The 13,848-nt window shown below is 35.9% G+C and overlaps 1 long non-coding RNA gene across 1 annotated transcript in view; it reads left to right on the forward strand.

Moving 5' to 3' along the window:
* LOC116273815 overlaps window positions 1-3,416 on the forward strand; it is a 38,752-nt gene extending 35,336 nt beyond the window's left edge. The window contains exon 2 of the long non-coding RNA XR_004182253.1: window positions 2,700-3,416. This is a non-coding gene — a long non-coding RNA (uncharacterized LOC116273815). The remainder of the gene's footprint in view (window positions 1-2,699) is intronic.
* The last annotated feature ends 10,432 nt before the right edge of the window (window positions 3,417-13,848 follow it).

Here is a 13,848-nt window from a genome sequence, read left to right on the forward strand (position 1 = left end):
GCTAATATTCAGAATCTACAAGGAACTTAAACAAATTTACGAGAAAAAAACAAACAACCCCTCAAAAAGTGGGTGAAGGATATGAACAGGCACTTCTCAAAAGAAGACATTTATGCAGCCAACAAACATGAACAAAAAAGTTCATCATCACTGGTCATTAGAGAAATGCAAATCAAAACCACAATGTGATACCATCTCATGCCAGTTAGAATGGCAATCATTAAAAGTCAGAAAACAACAGATGCTGGAGAGGATGTGGAGAAACAGGAATGCTTTTACACTGTTGGTGGGAGTGTAAATTAGTTAAACTATTGTGGGAGCCAGTGTGGCGATTCTTCAAGAATCTAGAATAAGAAATACCATTTGACCCAGCAATCCCATTATTGGGTATATACCCAAAGGATTATAAATCATTTTACTATAAAGACACATACACATGTACGTTTACGGCAGCACTATTCAGAATAGCAAAGACTTGGAACCAACCCAAATGCCCATCAATTTTATACTGAATAAAGAAAATGTGGCACATATACACCATGGAATACTACACAGCCATAAAAAAGAATGAGCTCATGTCCTTTGCAGGGACATGAATGAAGCTGGAAACCATCATTCTCAGCAAAGTAACACAGGAACAGAAAACCAAACATCACATGTTCTCACTCATAAGTGAGAGTTGAACAATGAGAACACAAGGACACAGGGAGGTGAACATCCCACATGGGGGCCTGTTGTGGGGTGGGGGCAAGGGGAGGGATAGCATTAGGAGAAATACCTAATGTAGATGACGGATTGATGGGTGCAGCAAACTACCATGGAACGTGTATACCTATGTAACAAACCTGCACGTTCTGCACATGTAGAACTTAAAGTATAATTTTAATAAAGCCCTTCACAATGCAATATCTGATATTTCTCTTCTAATTTCTCTTCCATAGTTTTAACTCAGACATCAATATTTCATTATCTCTCACATCCTACCTTCTTTTCAATAATCAATTCAAAAAAACACATATTGATCACCAGCTATGTCCAAGGCAACATGTGAAATAAAAGAATAAGCATAAAACCTGACCTCAGAAAACTTACAACCTTTTTATACTCAAAACCTTTAATAATTCTCAACAAGTTCTCATAGCACATGAACATCTCCTTTTTCTTTCCATATCACTTCAGCTAGTCACAATGTGATTCTTGTTATTGTTTGAATTCTTAAAAGATTGAGTGAATATCAAGTATCTATTTAGCTTTTTCATAATTCCTGGCTGACAGTCTCCCCATTTTATTGATTTGGTAAATGAAATAAAATGTAATATGACATCTTGAAAACTCATGTCATTATCTAAGCCTTGATTTTCTCATATATGAAGCAAATTTGTAGGCTGGGTCATGGATGTTAAATACCAGGCATAAGGGCTGCCTTTGCCCATGCTTGAGTCTATGGACATTATTTATCAGTCATGCTGTTGTTGCTGCTGTGTTCAAACTTAACGTCAAAATATTTTCCAACACAGTTCTCCAGGAAGTTCCTACCAATAACAATGCCATTCTTAGTATATCTTGGCTTAATATAGGAGCTCTAATTTAATTATAAGTTATTTGTTTCTACCATATGAACCTTTCCTCTTAAAATGTGTAGTGTCAAGAATTTTTCTTTTCCCAAGCAAAGAACAAATAACCCTGTTAAAAAGTTGGTAAAAGACATGAACAGATACTTCTCAAAAGAAGACATACAAGTGACCAACAAACATAGGGAAAAAAATGCTCATCATCACTAATCATCAGAAAAATGGAAGTCAAAACCACAATGAGATACCATCTCACACCAGTAAGATGGCTACTGTTAAAACGTCAAAAAACCGATGCTGGTGAGGCCATAAAGAAAGGAAATGCTTATACACTGCTAGTGGAAAGGTCAAATAGTTCAGTCACAGTGGAAAACAATTTAGCAATTTCTAGAAGAACTTAAAACAACTACCAATCAATCCAGCAATCCCATTACTGGGTATATACACAAAAGAAAATAAATTTTTCTACCAAAAAAAAAATGCACTCATCTGTTCATCACATCACTTACACCAGTTGATAATAACTTATTGTTAAATTTTCAGGAACTTTTCAAGCTAGTTGAGGTCAAGGTAATATCTTGAACATGGCCACAGTGATGGTATTTATACTATGGAAATTGACAAACCCTTTAAAACAGCACCATTCTCTCCTCAGACTCTACTTTTTACAAAGACTTGGTTGTTAAACATTTATCAGTACATCGTTCCATAAATCCTTGCATTTGTCATTATTACTGCCTATGGGAAATATATATATAAGACAAACACATCCAACGCACGTGCACGCACGCGCGCGCGCGCACACACACACACACAACTTTTCCAACAAGTGCACATTTTAAAACTACTCTTTGGCAGAAACTGTACTAGCATTAGGGAACACGAACATGACTTAAAGGAGTACGCTGCCTTATCTGCAAGGGGGTATCTAGTTGAAAAAAAATAACAAACAATATTGTGAATGACTGGTAATTAAACAAGTATTTGCAGAAATGATTGCTGAAAAATTATTTAGTCCCTTTGGTGAGTTCACTCAAGTTCTCTCCTTGCAGTAAGTTACAAACAATAATAGTGATACGAAGCACTATAGCATATGTTCTAAAAGTTTCTAGTCCCTTTTTCTCACAGGTATGCACTCACAAGCAAGGAATAAGGAATGTCTCCTATTTGGATAGAGGATTCCGGTACATCTGTGCAATTATGGCTGTGGACATTAGAAGGAGTCCTGTTAAAGGTTTGGGAACCTTTAAAGAGAATCCTGCCTCCTCTTCTCTACAGTATCTCAACGCAGCACACTCCTCAATCTTCTTCATGGCATCCCTTTTAAGCTGAAGGAAATCATATTATTTAATCCTATTCCCCTCGTTAAATTCTAAGACAACCCTTTCTCTCATCTCAGACTGCAATGAAGTTTTAAATTTCTTAATACAGACAGACTTAAACCACCTATCTAGGCCTAAAGGGAGAAAATGCTATATTAAATGTGTTGAGTATTGATTTATTTTATTCCATGTTTCCTTCACACATTTATAAGCTAAATATAGAATAATAAAATATCTGTCAAATAAGAAAACATGACTTATGATTGAGATCATTAAGTTTAAAGTGACAATTCTGCTTCGGTGCCTTATTGTTGCCTTTCAGGAACTAGATGATAAATGACTTGAAATTGTGTTGCCTATTTGAATCATGAAATTTAAGAGTATTGTTTATGCAATGACATAAATGACTGCTGCACCATCTTTGGAAGGAAAATTTTGTACATCCAGATTCGCACCTGCCTTAGTTTAAAGTTACATGTTGCTGTTAGATGAAATCATAATACCAAATAAAATATTATCTTAATAGTGTTTAATGTACTGATTATCATTTATATGGCTGTGTTCTTAAATGTCTGCCAATTTAATGTGTTTCATTACAAACTGTGAAAGTACTGTGAGGAAAAAGAAATGAAATGTAAAATGAGCTGGCCTGATAACTCTGGCCACAAATGCCTCATAAGTGCTATATAGGTCTGACTCAAACTAGAAAAGGGATGTTGCATTTCTGTGCTTACAAATGTGCCCATCTAAGAAAGAAGAATCCTTCTTTGTCCCTGTATGTCCAGACAAAATCTTAGGGAGTAAATGATGGTGGCCTTATCAGGACCAGGAGACATGGGTGTTTTATTTTGAAAAATTGGTAGTCTTTATCTTGAAGCACTAAATTAAGCCCATGTTTAATTCCAAGTGTTTCTTAAACTAGAGAAATTCCACTATCCTATGTCATATTGCAGGCATTCTTTCATTCATAAAGGGAATAAACGCTTTGATTTTTTCTGCCCTCTCGCCAGGGTGGCTCAGGCCAGTAATGTAATGACCAATAGCAAGAACATGGATTGAATATCCAGCCAACCTCTCAATGCCCTTTCCTTACAAAAATTGTATTAGGATCATATTTAGTTATAAAACAGAATGTTATCAGACCTACAATAAATCAGCAAGATATTTCAAAATACCTAATTAACCTTTCTCTAAAACAGTATCTACATGTCTATGCACAGAGGCCATTACACAGTTCTCATGTACTAGAGGTCAAGCCTTATGTGGGGGAGTCCCATGGGCATGTTTTTCTAGTCTGGATTAGAGTTAATTATACTAAATAGAATGAACTTAATTATTAATATGATGTTTCTTTTTGGACCTGCAGAGTTCCTCTGAGATTTAAAAATCTCTGAGATACAATATTACAGGCTAAAAATTGCAACTTTTGTTAATGACCAAGATAAAGATCCATTGTTACTGGTAGAATGGCCTTTTGAGTTTTTCTTAATAATAGCATTCACATAGTAATATTATCAATCAATAATTGAAATTTTGCATAAAAGTTTCAAAGATCTTTTATTCACTTGCATTTTCATGTTCTTTCTATATTTTTTCTTTAACAAAGTTTGTCTTCCTGTACTTCACAGTTGCTATGTCTTCATGTCCTGTGAGAGGCTGTTCTCTAACTTCTTATATCTTTAAATTCCCAAGCTCACACTCTGTGATATTCTCCTTCCAAGACCATGAAGGCTGAGACTCCTGTTACTCTCACAAATCTGAGTTCCAAGTAAGGCAAGTGATGGAATGTCTTGCCTAAGTACGTGAACCAAAGACGTATATTGTAGACTATGTGTGTTTGATTGGCAAAGTTCTTTTTTGTTGTTGTTTTTAGTAGAGACGGGGTCTTAACTCATATTGGCCAGGATGGTCTCGATCTCCTGACCTTGTGATCCGCCCGCCTAGGCCTCCCAAAGTGCTGGGATTGCGGGCATGAGTCACCGTGCTGGGCCTGGCAAACTTCTTAAAAGTGAGTGTTACTTACAAAACACACTAACCTTTGTCTAGTAAATTATAGCCTACTACATACCACCTCCAGTAAATTGGGATATAGAAAGGTACTGCTTTTCGTGTGCATTTGATAACTAATGAAAAAATTAATGATATGTTGAATTATCCTTGTTATGGCTAAGTACTATGCCAGTGGTTGTGAGGGAAAGATAGGTAAGTCAAACAAGTCCCTGTCTTAAAATTTTCCTTGATTCTCAGTTTGCACCCACAGAGGAATTGAACTGAGGGTGTAAATGTAGTTAGACTTTTAATAGAAGACTCTCACCTTTTCTCAAAGACTAATTGACATGGGAATACTAAATATGGGACTTAGAATAATATAAAATCATTCTGTGACTCTTGGTTTCCAAGAACATTATAGTTTATATCTTTGATGTGCTTTCTTTATTAAACTTTATATCGCATGATATTATAAGTATTTTCAGAAGCAAAGTGTCTACTTAGTGATGCGATTTCTTGGGTTTCTGGTAGGGGGATTAGACTCAGTGACATATAATTTTCTAATCTGTTGGCGGGTCACAGTGGCTCACACCTGTAATTCCAGCACTTTGGGAGGCCGAGGCAGGTGGATCACTTGAGGTCAGGAGTTTGAGACCAGCCTGGTCAACATGATCAAAGCCTGTCTTTATTAAAATACAAAAATTAGCCAGGTGGTGTATGCCTGTAGTCCCAGTTACTCAGAACACTAAGGTAGGAGGATCACTTGAGCCTGGGAGTCAGAGGTTGCAGTGAGCCAAGATTGCACCACTGCACTCCAGCCTGGGTGACAGAATGAGACCCTGTCTGAAAAAAAAAAAAAAAAAGAATTCTAATCTGTGAAATAAACATGGCCCTTCATGTCAGGCCTACTCTGTTATGAGGAACATGCATATCTAAGCTCAAAGTTCATAACTGTGATATGAACTTCTCTGCCATATCATCATACCAAGCTTGCTAAAATTGATCATCTGTGATTTTTGTTGACCATATGTAGTAATAAATGTATTAGAGTCTGTTGGGATTATAGAAAATAAGAAATACCAACTAAATAGATTCACCCACAGTATTATAGTCAGGACATATCTCTTCACAAAAGAGGCTTATTGTATAAATGAAAACACAAATATAACTCCATTTAGACTTAATTGAAAAGCTAGAATTTTAAAAGCTGGCAATTAATGAATGGAAACTAGTGTCTGTCTATCTATCTATCTAATCTACCTGTCTGTATAACCCCCCACCCCATCTATCTATCTATCATTCGTGTATCATTGCAATATTTACTTCATTGTTCTTTCTCTAGTGGCTTTCTTAGCTTACTCATTTCTGCAGGGCTTCTGATGGTTCTCTTAGCCAATAGGACTGCATGTTCCTTCAGCACCTCTTAGCTTAAATGACTTAACTCCCAGTTTTTGAATGAGTGGTCTAATTGTTCAAGGGCTCTGAGTAAGTAGTAGGCAGGGCATAGAGTAATATGGTATATGAATGTAGTTTTCCTTAAAAAGGGATATGGATGAAGTAGGTAGTTAAACGTACACCTTATAAACAGGCACCTAAATCACAATATGCCTAAAGCTAGAATCATCTTTCTCTTCTCCACACCCTTCCTCAGCTCACATGCACACCATACTTGTCCTCTTTGTTTCCCTTCTATTGATGAATGGCATCATCATTTACCTGGTTACCTAATCTAAGAGGATAGCAGACACTACTGATTTCTCTTCCCTATCTCCCCTGCACATTCAATCAGTTCTTAAATGGTTATGATTACTTGATTTTATGACTTAAGTGCCGTTCACTTGCTGGAACTTTATTTGCAATATTTTAACTTCTGAAAATAAGTTCAAATTTAATAGAGTATCCATGTTTTATAGATACGGAAACAGAGACTTAGCATGCTTAAGTAACGTACTCAAAGTGACCTAGACAGTAAAAGATAGAACTGGGTTTTTGTTCTAGGCACTCTGCTTCCAGAAATATCACTACCATAGTTTCTGCCTAGCCTAACAGGAAATTGGAGTATTTGTAACCAGGAGATTCAGGACATCTGGACTTGCTGTAGTTAGTTTACTTCTAATGCTAACTCTTTAATGGGCAAGTTACTGATTAATTTTACCTTACTTAACTTCAAGGGAGACAGCTGGACAATGATAAATGAACACCTACTCCACTCTATGTCTGTGTTATTTCTTGCCTCCATTCCCTTTTCCAGACAGGGTTTCTTACCATCCCCGATATCCAGAATGTCTGGCTCTCTTCACTGTTTGGTCTCGATATTGTAAGGGCTGTTGAAAGGAGAATTTAAATACATCTAACCTTTTTAAAAAGTAAACTTATGAGTACTGCTAGCTAGAAATAAAACAGAGAAAGAGGCACAATTGATTAATCTTTCCCATATTTAAAAATATTTTATAAGTAGGGGCAGGTCATTGTATTTTTTTTTTCTTTTAAAATTTTAGTTTTATACTGTCAACTCAACTTTTCCCTATCCGTCTTGGGTCTTATTTCAAATTGGATTAATCATTGCAATCTCTTTCTCAATATCTAGACTAGAAAAGTCTTTTTTTTCTCTATAACTGTTTGCCCATGATAATTGTGTGGCCCAAGCCCTCATGCATATGTTTGTATATAGAATGTGTGGGTGGGGAAGAGTGGAAAATGTTAACTAGAGTAGAGCTTCTGTTAGCTAAACTTGAGCAATAAGTGTATAATTCTCACATATTTGTTCTTATGACATTGATGGCCCAAGATACAATTTATTTGATGTTGATTCTTGGCCAGATTCATATAGAAATCTATTAACTGTTTTATAATGTCCCACTTTTCTGATTCATTTTGCAGCAATACATTTACACACACAGATGGAACTGCACATACAAATTATTCTCCATTCAACATTACAGAACCTTGATTTATGAACTCTGTTATTTATTTTCTAGAGGAAATGTGTTAATAATTGTCTTATTGGCTACTATTTTGTACCGTGCTCTTAACCTTTCCTCCTCTTAACTAATTCAAAGCTCAGCCTTCTCTTAGCACTTTTTAATAGGGCAAATAACACATTCTGCTGTGTGAATATAGTAAGTTCAATATTGTCATTGTTAAAGTTCTAGAGCACCTCTCATATTATGGGCACATAGAGCCCAATAAATATTACTTGAATTAAATGGAAATACTATTAAACTGCATCTTAGGTTACCTTTTCTGTTTCATATTTTTAAAAGCATTTTTCTTTGTTCTATAAGTTTCAGAATTAAACTCTTGGATACATTAATTAGGAGTTCCAAAGGACATATGATAAACTTCAGCAAATCGTATTGATTTAAAGCATTGTGTATTTTTATTTATTTTACAAAAATAAGAACTTTGACCAAGTTTTTATATCAACTACAATGTAACATTCCAAACAACTTGTATGTTAAACTCTCAACTCTGCAGTCAAAACATGATATATTTAAACTCTATTAAGTGTACTATTTAATTCCTTAAATAATAAATTTGTTTCTGATGGTGCTGCTTTTCTATTGGCTGAATATAAGAAATAACATAGGTTAAAATAACATTTTAAAATTCACTCTTAAAGGACAGCAATTTATGAGAGACTGGGCTCTCATATACAGGGCTGCCTAGTGCAAGACCATGTGGGAACAGTTAAACATATTCATAATATGAAGGCAGAGGAAACAACAGAAATGTTTTAAGTAAAAATGTGATAGAATGATATTTGCATTCTGAAAGAATCTGCCTTTCAATACACACAAATACACACACACAAATACACTCACACACACATTTTTTCCACTTTCTCATTTTGATTTAGATTTTCTCATATTACTGCACATAAGCATGTATCAAAATATCACTTGTCCCCCAAATATAGGCAATCATGTATTAATTAAAAAAGTAAGATTCTCGTTTCTAGCTCAAATTATCCTCAAAATAAATTTTAAGAAACTTAAAGCAACTCCTTTCATCATATATTCTCCTATTTAAAAACTTTCAGCAGCTACCTACTACATGAGGATTAAGTACAAATCCTTTAACTTTCAAGAAGCCCAACCAATCTATCACCCTCCATCTTTCTAACCAACTAAGTTTGTTCTTTTGCATACTGAGTCTCAAATACATGTTGGATGACACACTCTTTTTTTCTTTAATCCATGATAAAATTCCCAACAAGTGGGGAATTCTTTCTCCCTCACTTCCTGTCATAATTCTGTCTATTCTTCAAGTTTCAAATCCTACATTATTAGCTGGAGCTAAATCTTCTGCTACTAAATCCCAATACTTATGTTAGTGCCACTAATGTAGATATCTAATTATACAATAAAAAATGTTGAGTTTAAGACAATTGATAACGATATGTGACTAGACATTTTTAATGCCAAGGATTATATCACATATATTATATTGTACCCTGCCTCTGGTCATAGTCAGAAGAGTACTTTGCACAGATACTATTTCAAAATATGTTTTAATAGGATTATATATATATGTGTGTGTGTATATATGTGTATATATATGTATATATATGTATATGTATATATACAGTATGTGTAGATATATATAGAGTATATGTAGATAAGAAAACACTAGTATGTATTTCCCTAATTCTAAATTTGATAATTACATTTTTTTGGGGAACAGAGTTTTGCTCTTGTTGCCCAGGCTGGAGTACATTGGCATGATTTCAACTCACTGCAACCTCTTCTAGCGATTCTCCTGCCTCAGCCTCCCAAGTAGCTGGGATTACAGGCACCTGCCACCATGTCAGGCTAACTTTTGTATTTTTAGTAAAGATGGGGTTTCACCATGTTGGTCAGGCTGGTCTCGAACTCCTGACCTCAGGTGATCCACCCACCTCGGCTAATTTTTCAAATTTAGGTGCTATTGTTTGACTTTCTTTTCAAGATAAGTATATACCCTCTTATAGATATTTAAACACAACATCTTTTTTCATCATCCCCACAAAATTAGATTGCAATTTTTGTTAGATCTCCATTCAGTATTTACCAATGTATTGTAACTAACTACCAATGTGTGTGTATGTGTGTGTGTGTGTGTGTGTGTGTATATACGTATATATATGTATATATGTTTTTATATATATATACACACACACACATACACACATATATATAATATATATACACACACACATACACATACACACACACACACATATATATATATAATTACCTCAGAAGGTAAATGTTTGATTGAAAATAATTCTACTTCAGAATTTTAAAAGAAATTTTCATTGTATTTAAGCTCTCAAACCTTTGTTAAGTTCAATGCCATGTTGGGTGCAGCGGTCCATGCCTGTAGTCTCAGCTACTTGGAAGGCAGTTGTATCACTTGAGACTAGGAGTTTGAGACAGAGGGAGACTCTTTGTCAAAAAACAAAACAAAAAAGACAACAGCCTGCGCAACATAGTAAGACCCTCATCTCTAATAATAATTAAAAAGTTCAATGCCATTCAGTCTTTTACAAGTAACATTTTTTGCACCTTGCATCTAGTTTCTCTTCCCCTATGGGTTTTAAGTTTGATGTTAGCATACCTTAGGGTAAGTATTTTTTATTGAATGTGCTGGGCACTTAGTAGGGCCTGTATGTGTGGAAATACACCTACTTTCATTGGTGAATTGATTATCTTTTCTTCCTGTTAGGGGCTGAATTCCCCACCATCACCAAATTCACATGCTGAATTCTTAATCCCGGCCTGGCGCCGTGGCTCAAGCCTGTAATCACAGCACTTTGGGAGGCCGAGACAGGCGGATCACGAAATCAGGAGATCGAGGCCATGCTGGCTAACACGGTGAAACCGCGTCTCTACTAAAAAAATACAAAAAACTAGCCGGGCATGGTGGCGGGCGCCTCTAGTCCCAGCTACTCGGGAGGCAGGAGAACGGCGTGAACGCAGGAGGCGGAGCTTGCAGTGAGCTGAGATCCGGCCACTGCACTCCAGCCTGGGCCACCGAGCGAGACTCCGTCTCAAAAAAAAAAAAAAAAAAAAAAATTCTTCATCCCCAGTACATCAGAATGTGATTGCATTTGGAGAGAATCTTTAAAGAAAAACTAAGTTAAAATGAGGTCATTAGGGTATGCCCTAATCCAATGTGACTGGAGTATTTATAAGAAGAGGCGATCAGGACAACAACACACACAGAAACAATGGTTAGGTGGAGGGGGCAGGGTGTAAAGACATAGGGATTTGATGAAAACGTTCATAAGATATTAAATTTACAGAAGATTGGATATGAATTTTCCGGATAAATTAAAATAAATAAGTAGTCACCAGTCTTGGTGACAACAGGCCCATGAAAGACAGATAACAAAAAATTAACTGAGAACATATGTGCTGCATCACCACAGCTCCAGGTTACTTGCACTGCTTGCTTTTAAATACCATGGCATCAGATATGCCCATTTTGGCAAAATATTGGAACCAAGCCAACAGTTAACAGCATTGATTGATTTTTCCTAAGTAGCTTATCCACTGTCTGAATACCACTGAGTTTCAAAATACCTTGCATATCAAACTCCTGAAATGATCGGGTTTTTCTATGGCCATCTTTGCTAGCCTTTAACAGGCATGTGCTGTTTTAGCTTTCTCAAGTCTTACTATATTCCAAAAATATGTAGAATTCTGTTTTCTCCATTTCTGTTATCCTTCTCTTGGAGATTTATATGATGCAATTTCTTCATCCTCATCTAGTGACATTTCTTGAAGTTGCAGAGAAATTTATATTTGCTCAATGCTCTGTGTAAAGTAAAATAATCACAGATCTTTGGGGAAGGTGCATCACCTCTTCCAATCATATGCTGAATGAGAGTAGCTTATTAAATTTACTTGTAAGCCAAATTCAACATTTATATACTTAATATCTACCATGTTTTAAACTAAAATCAGTATTAACCAAATTGGGCCAGGCACAGTGGCTCGTGGCTATAATCTCAGTACTTTGGAAGGCAGACGTGGGCAGATTGCTTGAGGCCAGGAGTTGGAGACCAACATCAGCAACATGGCAAAACTCTGGCTCTACAAAAATACAAAATTTAGCCACTGGTAGACATCTCTAGAGGTTTATTTGGGTTGACACAGGAAAATAGCTGATATTTGTAAAGTAAAATCATTTTTTATTCATAAAAATCATTTATAAACATTATTTATATTATGGCAAGGAAAGTTGCTCTTAATATAATCTTAATAGTCAGAAGTATAAATGCTATAGTGTTTCTGTAAAACTTAGGAACAGATTCAAATATATATATAAATTATTGATATCGCATTGTAATGCATGACATGTTTCATAACAATAGTGACATGTCCAGTGCGTTATGCCTCACTAGCAATGCATAGGTCAAGGTGCTGTACAAAACCACAGTGAAGACAGTCCATCCACACAACATTTCCATCAAACCTGCACAGGTGTCTGTGATGTGCTGCCTCACATCATGTGTCTCATTTTTACTGAGTAAAATTTCATTTTTGGCATATTATGATGAAAAATAAGTAGGTTCATTCTGTTAAAAAAAGGAAACTTTATGTTTCTATATTTCACAGCCAATCTGTGCATTCTTGTTTCATAATAAAATAAAATTAGAACACTACACTATATGAAACAACAGAAAAGAGCATTGGCTTCAGAATCTTCAAATCTGGGATTAGGTTCTGACTGCACTCAAATGTGTTTTTCCACCTCTACCAGCCTCAGATGTTCATCTGTAATCAGATCTTCATTTGTAAAAGAAATTTGCTTGGTGGTGGTAGGGGAGTGTCAAATCAGATAGTTTACGACATTTGAAATGCTTTAGGCTATAAACTACTATAACATTGCTCCTATTATTGAAATTTAACAGTATTTTATCAAACAACACTTTGATTTGTGATGAAAACTAGGGCAAATTAAAAGATTTCTGAGTATAGAAACACAAATTTATTGTGGAAACATTTGAGCAAAGGCTGGATCTGTGGCCATGGGACTGGGATTTACTGGAAAGAGGGACCAGAAAACTTTTTGGGAGGTGATGATAGTAATGTTCTGTAACTTGATGGAGATAGCGTTTGGGTTGCCTAAGTGTGATGCATAATACTGAGTGTCAGCTTGATTGGATGGAAGGATACAAAGTATTGATCCTGGGTGTGTCTGTGAGGGTGTTGTCAAAGGAGATTAACATTTGAATCAGTGGGCTGGGAAATGCAGACATGGCCTTAATCTGGGTGGGCACAATCTAGTCAGCTGCCAGCATGGCTAGAATATAAGCAGGCAGAAAAATGTGAAAAGAGAGACTGGCCTAGCCTCCCAGCCTAAATCTTTCTGCTGAGCTGGATGCTTCCTGCCCTTGAACATTGGAGTCCAAGTTCTTCAGTTTTGGAATTCAAACTGGCCCTCCTTGCTCCTCAGCCTGCAGATGACCTATTGTGGGACCTTGTGATTGTTTGAGTTAATACTTTATAAACTCTCCATATATATATATATATGATATATAAGAATATATGTATTTTTATATATGATATATATTTATATGTAAGAATATATATATTTTTATATATGATATATATTTTATATAATATTTCTGTCTTTCATTGTATATAAATTTACCTCAAAAAGAGCAGGAACAAAAATAAATACTGTACTCTGGTTACTAAAATGCATGCTAAAATGTTTAAGGATTAAATGTACTGATGTCTGCAACGTCCAAAAAAAAAAGATGGGGCCGGGAGTGGTGGCTCATGCTTATAATCCCAGCACTTTGGGAGGCCGAGGCAGGTGGATCACCTGAGGTCAGGAGTTCTAGACCAGCCTGGGCAGCATGGTGAAACCCCGTCTCTACTAAAAATACAAAAGTTAGCCAGGTGTGGTGCTGGGTGCCTGTAATCCCAGCTACTTGGGAAGATAAGGCAGGAAAATTGCTTGAACCC

This window comes from Papio anubis, chromosome 2 (assembly GCF_008728515.1).
Source record: "Papio anubis isolate 15944 chromosome 2, Panubis1.0, whole genome shotgun sequence".
Taxonomy (NCBI): Eukaryota; Metazoa; Chordata; class Mammalia; order Primates; family Cercopithecidae; genus Papio; species Papio anubis.